This window comes from Choloepus didactylus, chromosome 1, assembly GCF_015220235.1.
Source record: "Choloepus didactylus isolate mChoDid1 chromosome 1, mChoDid1.pri, whole genome shotgun sequence".
NCBI lineage: Eukaryota > Metazoa > Chordata > Mammalia > Pilosa > Megalonychidae > Choloepus > Choloepus didactylus.
Genome location: NC_051307.1, coordinates 40,590,997 through 40,598,611, shown reverse-complemented (window position 1 = coordinate 40,598,611; position 7,615 = coordinate 40,590,997). Strand labels below are relative to the sequence as shown.

The window sequence follows — 7,615 nt, the reverse complement described above, 5'->3', positions numbered from 1 at the left end:
ACACACACAGAAACACACAATGCATTTACACCATTCTTCAGAGGTAAATCCAGCCTTGGAATGGGAGGAGGAGTGGACAGAAGGCGACAGCCCTGGGATGAAGGAACTAGGCTGCTCACTCTCTTCAGGTACAGACAGAAGGGAGAGGAAATTATAAAAAAAAGAAACTGGGAGGTGTCTTAGAGGTCAAAAGTCAGAGGAGCAGGGGAAAGATCTGGAAACTGACAAAGAGCTCTTACATCATGTGGATATGTCACTTCTTTCCTCCCTGCTCCCCTCTGAGGTGCTAGGGCTGGGGGACCCTCCCCAGCTACCCCCATGGCCACCATAAGCCCCTCAGAGTGCAGCAATGGCTTTGGCAGCCATCTGGCAGCCCAGGGGCAGTCTGAGTTCCATGATGGCCAGGGTCACCCTGAGGCTGGACATGGCTGACACCTTCACCAGTTCTGACACCATGGTGAAGGGCATGAACTTCAGGATGCTGCTGTGTCTTCCCTGCTCCAGACAGTCCACACACTCCTCCATGAACCACTGCACAAACTAAGTGTGGGAGCCAGTGGTCCATGAACCCAGGAGGAAGGAAATGAGCAAGAAGACGTTGGCCAAGACTCGGTTCAGAGGGTCTCTCATGTTGACCATGTGGAGCTGGGAGGCTGAGAAGGAACCATTCATGGACCAGTTGGTGGGGCTCAAAAGGATGTTGGCATCTTCCTCGTTGGAGCTCAGCAGTCGCATCAGCTTGGGTGGCTGTATGTTGCCCAGGGGAAAGAGGCTGATGTAATCCTCAATGTCTTCGTGGTGTCTCTTCTTTTGGTGGGAGGAGACCTGTCCCTTGTGGGAGGAGTAGGAACTCAGGGCACAACACACAGCCAGCTTGGCAAGAGTAGTGCCAGGAGGTGGGGGGGGGTGTCCATTTATATATAATATAAATATAAATAATACATGAATAATAACAACAAATCATTAAATCAAATGTGTTCTATTTCTAACCTTCACCACAACCAGGAATAACATGTTTTAATTTCTAAATTCCTTGGAATTGTGTATCAGACCAAGGTAATGTAGGAGGAGTGAGCTCCAGCCTGCATCCAACCTCTTTCTCTTCTGCCCAACATTCTGGCTCCTTCACCTTCTCCAAGGGACCTCATACAATGCTTGAGGGCACCTTTGCTCACATATCCAAACTTTGTTCAGTCCTCCTAACTACCCTCCCCTTGAACACCTCTCAGACCTAGGGTTGTGTATTAGTTTATGTTTCACAAAAAAAAAAAAAAATGCCACAAACTTAGCAGCTTCAAACACCCACATTTATCATCTCGTGGATTCTTTGGGTCAAGAGTCCAGGCATGGCCTAGCTGGGTCCTCTGCTTAGGGTCTTAAAAGACTGCAAATAAAGTGTCAGTCTAGCAGTTTTCCCATCTGAGGCTTGACTGGGGAAGAATCTGCTTCCAAGCTCCCAAAAGATGCTGGCAAACTTCATTTTCTTGAGACTGTGGGATTCATGGCTTCTTGCTTCTTCAAAGAAAACAAGGAGAACAAGACTGTAGCAGAAGTCTACTAGCAAAACCAAGTCTTATATAACCTAACATAATCATAGAAATGACTTAGCATCATCTTTGCCATGTAACGTACTGTAACAACAAAAATGATATCCCACTGCCTTTGTATATTCTATTAGTTAGAAGCAGTCCCACTCACATTGAAGGTGAAGGGATTATACAAAGGTGTGAAGAACAGGAGGTAGGAAATGAAAGAGGACCCAATGAGTGCAACTAACAATACTAAACCCAGCATACAAACTTGAACTCAACATAGATCAAAGATCTCAATATAAGAGACAGTATCATAAAACTCCTAGAAGATAATGTAGGGAAACATCTTCTCTATGTAGGAGGTTGCTTCTTAGACCTTACCTAAAGCACAAGCAATGAAAGAAAAAAATAGATCAATGGGGACTCCTCAGAGTTAAAAGCTTCTGCATCTCAAAGGAATTTGTCAAAAAAGTAAAGAGGCAGCCAACTCAATGGGAGAAAATATTTGGAAACCATGTATCTGATAAGAGACTGACATATGTAAAAAGAAATCTTACAACTCAATGACAATAATACAAACAGCCCAATTATAAAATGGGCAAATGATATGAAAAGACCTTTCTCTGAAGAGGAAATACAAATGGCTAAAAACACATGAAAAAATGCTCATCTTCGCTAGCTATTAGGGAGATGCAAATCAAAACCACAATGGGGTATCATCTCATATCAGTAAGAATGGCTGCCATTGAACAAACAGGAAACTACAAATGCTGGAGAGGATGTGGAGAAATTGGAACTCTTATTCATTGTTGGTCGGAATGTATAATGGTACAGCCACTCTGGAAGACAGTTTGGTGTTTCCTCAGAAAACTAGATATTGAGTTACCCTATGATCCAGCAATTTCACTTCTCTTTATTTATCCAGAGGATCTGAAAACAGTGACACAAAAAGATACTTGTACTCCGATGTTCATAGAGGTATTGTTCACAATTGCCAAGAGACGGAAACAACCTAAATATCCTTCATTTTGAGTGGATAAACAAAATGTGGTACATACACATGATGGAATACTATACAGTAGTAAGAAGGATTGAAGCTGTGAAACATCTGACAACATGGATGAATCTTGAAGGCGTAATGATGAGTGAAATAAGCTAGACAAAAGGAGAGATATTGTATGATACCACTAATGTGAACTCTGTGAAAAATGTAAGATAAGTGTCTTATATTGTAGAATTTAGGGGACCTAGAGTTAGACAGCAGCTAGGGAAGGGGGAAGAATAATCTAATAAGAACAGACAAGATATTGAGGGTGATCTTACTGATATAGGAATGCTCAGGTGTGGCTCTGGTTTGTTAATTTTCTTTTGGTATGGTAGGAGTATATTGGAAGGTATGAAGTTATTTCAGGATATTTGTTTTTCCCATTGCTTTTCTTTGTTTTGTTTGGAAATGTTTTTTATATTTGATAAATAAAGTAATTTTAAAAGGGAAAAAAAAGAACAGGAGGCAGAGATCATGGAGGCCACCTTCAAGTCTGTCTGCCCCACATGTGTACACAAGTGGTATGGACTGCCCTCAAAAGGATGGACCTGGAGAAAAGTCTCATGCATTGCCTTCCCGTGGGGTCTGACATGTAGAGTATGTTTTAGGAGATGAGTTTAATGACTACAGGTTGGCATGCCCGTTATCTCAAGGGACACCTCACTCCAGGGGAAACGTGCAGGACATGGGCAGGCCTTTCTTTGCTGGTTCTCAGATTGGTACTGCCCATAACTTTGACCCCTCACACTTGGGTTGTGAATATTATTGCCCGAGAGTGAGCTGTAACCAGGTAGTCAAGGGCCACCATCACTGAAGAGAATGGTTAGGACTCAGCAGCAAAAGGATCCTTATGTGAATGAAGAGACAGTAAGCTCTTCCTTAGAGTAAGATGGCATCTTAAGAAAGACATAAGTGAAGAAAGCACTGAAAGGGACAGTGTAAAACTGAAAAGAGTTTGCATATAACAGAAGAGACAGTGTCTTAGTTTTCTAGATTCTGCCATAACAAGTAACTTCAAACATCATGGCTCAAAACAACAGAAAATTATTCTCTCACAATTCCAGAGGCTAGAAGTCCAAAATCAACTTTCAGCCTGTCAGCCCACCCTACAGATTTCAGACTTGCCAGCCCCAGCACTCACGTGAGCCAATTCCCAAAGACAAGTATCTTTATATATATATGTGTGTTTGTATATATATATATATATATATAAAATATATGTATATCCTATTGGTTCTGTTTCTCTTGAGGATCCTAATTGATATAAACTTCTATGCAATTTTTAGTTTCAGTAAGTTTCAAAGAGGAGAATTTGTAGAAAACCTTTACTTTGGCAATTGTAACTGTAAGACTCTTGTATGTATATTTAAAAATAAAAGCTAAATTTTGGAATAAAAAATATCTTACCTAAAATGTCTTTTTATTTTCATGGCACTCCTGTTTACATCCTAAAGGGTGTTATTGTTTAGAAAAATATTATTTTAAAGACTAAGTAGACAGTTTGGAAAGCTCTGGTTATCCTGAACTATCTGCATTAATTCATGGATTTAATATTCTGAATGAGCCTACAGTGCCAGGAAGTGACTGATTTATTTATATTGAAGTCATTTTTACTTAGTTACTACTCTTAAAAGAAATTCAATCTTTGACTATATATATATATATATATATATATATATATATATATATATAACTATTCTCAGTGCTCTAAGAAGCAGAATACATGGGTCTCAGAGGTTCCACCTCCCTGTTCACTTAAGAAAAATCATGTTTTGAATATGCTTACCTGGTCTTTTTTATCTCTAGTGAAAAGATGATAAAATGCACAGAAAACATCTCTCCTGGGTATATGGAAAGTTAACCCAGGGCTAAGGGTTTAATGACCTGCATGAGAAAACCGCAGATATTTCTATTCCAAGTAATTTCTTTTGAGATTGAACTTCAAGATCTGAACTCAAGGAACTCAAGCTGCTATTTTAATTCAGCATATTTGGGCAACTTGCTGTTAACTCTTCATATGTATGGGTTATAGATATGCATGCCCAATGCTACTAGTTTTATTAGAATGAGCTGAATTTCTACAATGCATTCTAATAATACATAAGAAAACAAATTTTGCAATAATCATTCAGTTATTACTCTAAACCTCCCCTAAGAACATATTGTTAAAAAGTGGCAATAGCAGGTTTCTAGATAAACTAACTATGGGCCATAATACAAAGAAGGCTTTGAAATTTTTAGGATTGTTACCAGAAGGGCTAATGTAGGAGAATGAAGCTCAGTTGAATAAATGTCTTGTGAAGACTTTTGAAAAATAGGTATGAAAAGTAACTAGTTAGTTACCCCATTTACTACTATTAATGGGTGTTAGCTAGTTGCATCAAAAATAGCATTCTAGTTTCAAATTCTGCAAGAAGTTATTGTTTGAGAGATTTATATGTAAAACAAGAATATTTCAGTGAGCCATATTTAATCTCCAAATTGTTAGAAGAAATTAATCTTTATATCCTGCCATTGGTTATGACTAGGGATGGGCCAGACTACTCACAGGATATGCTATTAATATGTTTACCCAATCTTTATATTAAATTCTCCCTTATAGTATATTCCTTGGCTAACTTAAAAAAATAATGTAGAAATTATATTTAACTTTCCATAAAGGAAATTAAAGACCCTTGAAGCTTTTTGTTCAATAGAATTAAAGCATAAGACTAATTCTGTTCCTCAAATTCTTGACAGGGTATAACATACTTCTCTGAATTTCGTGGATATTAACATCATGAAACATATTAACAGTGCATAATAATAATGAATTTTTATGTACTGCCACACTTTTATTACATAGCTATAGGTATTAAGTAAAATGAAAAGTTTTACCTTACAGTTCAACTCTTGAATATGTTCTCATTCAGACTGAATCAATGTCTCAAGTTAATATACTTGGGTTTATTATTCCCCAAAGCCTATTTTTGTCATTACAACTTTTATAGTTGACCATCATCTCTTAAGAATGATGTCAAAAAATAGTTTTATAGTAATAGGTGAACTATTTAAAAGTATTTATTTGTTGTTGATTTGACAGTTCTCTTAAATCTACCAACCTACTGAAAGTGCCATGTCTTAGTAATTTATTGCTGCACGACATTTTACCTCACATTTAGCCATTGAAAATAATACACATATATGATCTTATAGTTTCTGCGGGTCAAGAACCCAGGTGTGGCTTAGCTGGCAATTCTGGCTCTGGTCCCTTAGAAAGCTATAGTTATCTCAAGGCTCAACTAGCAAGGATCCTGGTTGATGGCCATTGGCAGGATGCAGTTTCTCATGGGTGATGGATTGAGGCCTCAGTTCCCCACAAGCTGTTGGACTGAGGCCTCCTCAGTTCCTTGTCATGTGGGCTTTCCAGGAGAGCATCTTACAACAAGCCAGCAAGTTATCAAGAGGACGAGACAGAAAGTACTAGCAAGAGAGAGTGCTAACAAGATGGAAGACACAATCTTTTGTAACCTATTCACAGAAGCAACATTCCCTCACTTCTGCCATGTTCTGTAACTTACAATCAAGTCACTACTTCTACCTTACACTCAAAGTGAAGGAATTATGCATTAATGTGAGTAACTTGAAGCAGGTGATACCATTGGGAGCCATTTTAGAAGATTGCTTACAGACGCTGTATGCTTATAACTTCCAGCAAAACAGTTTGTTTACAATTGACCATTTCTTTTCTTTTTAAAGCATACAAGAATGTAAATGTAATTAATACTACTGAATTATTTTATTGTGGTTAATAGGGGAAATTTTAGGGTCTATATGTTACTAAAATAAAAATGTTTTAAAAACAATACTACACAAACAGTGACCCCTGATGCAAATTATGGACATAGTTAATAGTGTAATTATAATAATATTGTTTAATCAATTTTATCAAAATTAACACATTAATAACAAGCTTTAATAATAGGAAAAACTGTGTGTATGAAAGGGGTAAAAGAGAACTCTCTGTTTCCTGTATGATTTTATCGTAAATGTACAACTTCTGTAATTAAAAAAAAAAAGGGAGAAATAAGGAAAAAATGTGTTATCATGTCAGTCATCCCCAACAAAAAACTATATTAAATGTTTCCCTACTTTGAACAAACAGATGTTTTACTGCACTGAACGCAAGAGGAAAGGAACTGAGAGAAAATGTGGCATTTGTTTTTAAGACCTGTGGTTCCCTTAAATATCTGAAACATGATATTTAAGAATCATGTATGTAATTTTATGTATTACATTGTTTCGCATTTTTCTTTTGATGTTACCTGAAATTTCTAGATTGATTTAATTTAACCCATCACATAATTATAATACCATGACAATATTTAGCATGCTATAAATAATGCATGGAACAAAAATGGAGAAAAATTCTTTGCTATTGGTTTGATAAAAATTGATTCACTACTATGAAAAATACAGCTAAATTCATAGCTCTTAATTTGGTGGGTTCTTACTATTCCATATATTGAGTTCTTTGGGCTTATCCTGGGAATAAGATTAAGGGAGTAAAGTCCTACATGAATTCTATTTTCTTTCTCAAAAGCTCTCTAATATAATTCACATTAATACATGCTCTAAAATACAAATATATTCAGAATTTGGCCACTCCTTGTAAACTTTATTGCTAGTACCCTGGTTTAAGACACTACCATCTCTCATATAGATTTTTTTATTCATCTTTTATTGTAGAATGCAACATATATACATAGAAGTAATAATTTTCCAACTGCAATTAAACAAGTAGTTAGAGAGCAAATTTAAAAAAATATTATGGGTTACAGTTCCATAGTTTCAGTTATTTCCAAATTGTGAAATATAACATATATACAAAAAGATAATATCTTTTAAAGTATGATTTAACAAGTGATTATATAGGAAATTTCCAAAGTTGTTATGAGTTACAATACCATAGTTTCAATTATTTCCTTATTGTGAAATATAACACATACACAAAAAAGTGATAGCTTTCAACTTACAATTTAACAAGTAGCTATAGAAC

General features: G+C 36.5%; 1 pseudogene; it reads right to left on the bottom strand.

Moving 5' to 3' along the window:
- Window positions 1-336: 336 nt before the first annotated feature.
- Window positions 337-900, bottom strand: LOC119507676 (annotated as a pseudogene).
- Window positions 901-7,615: the final 6,715 nt, after the last annotated feature.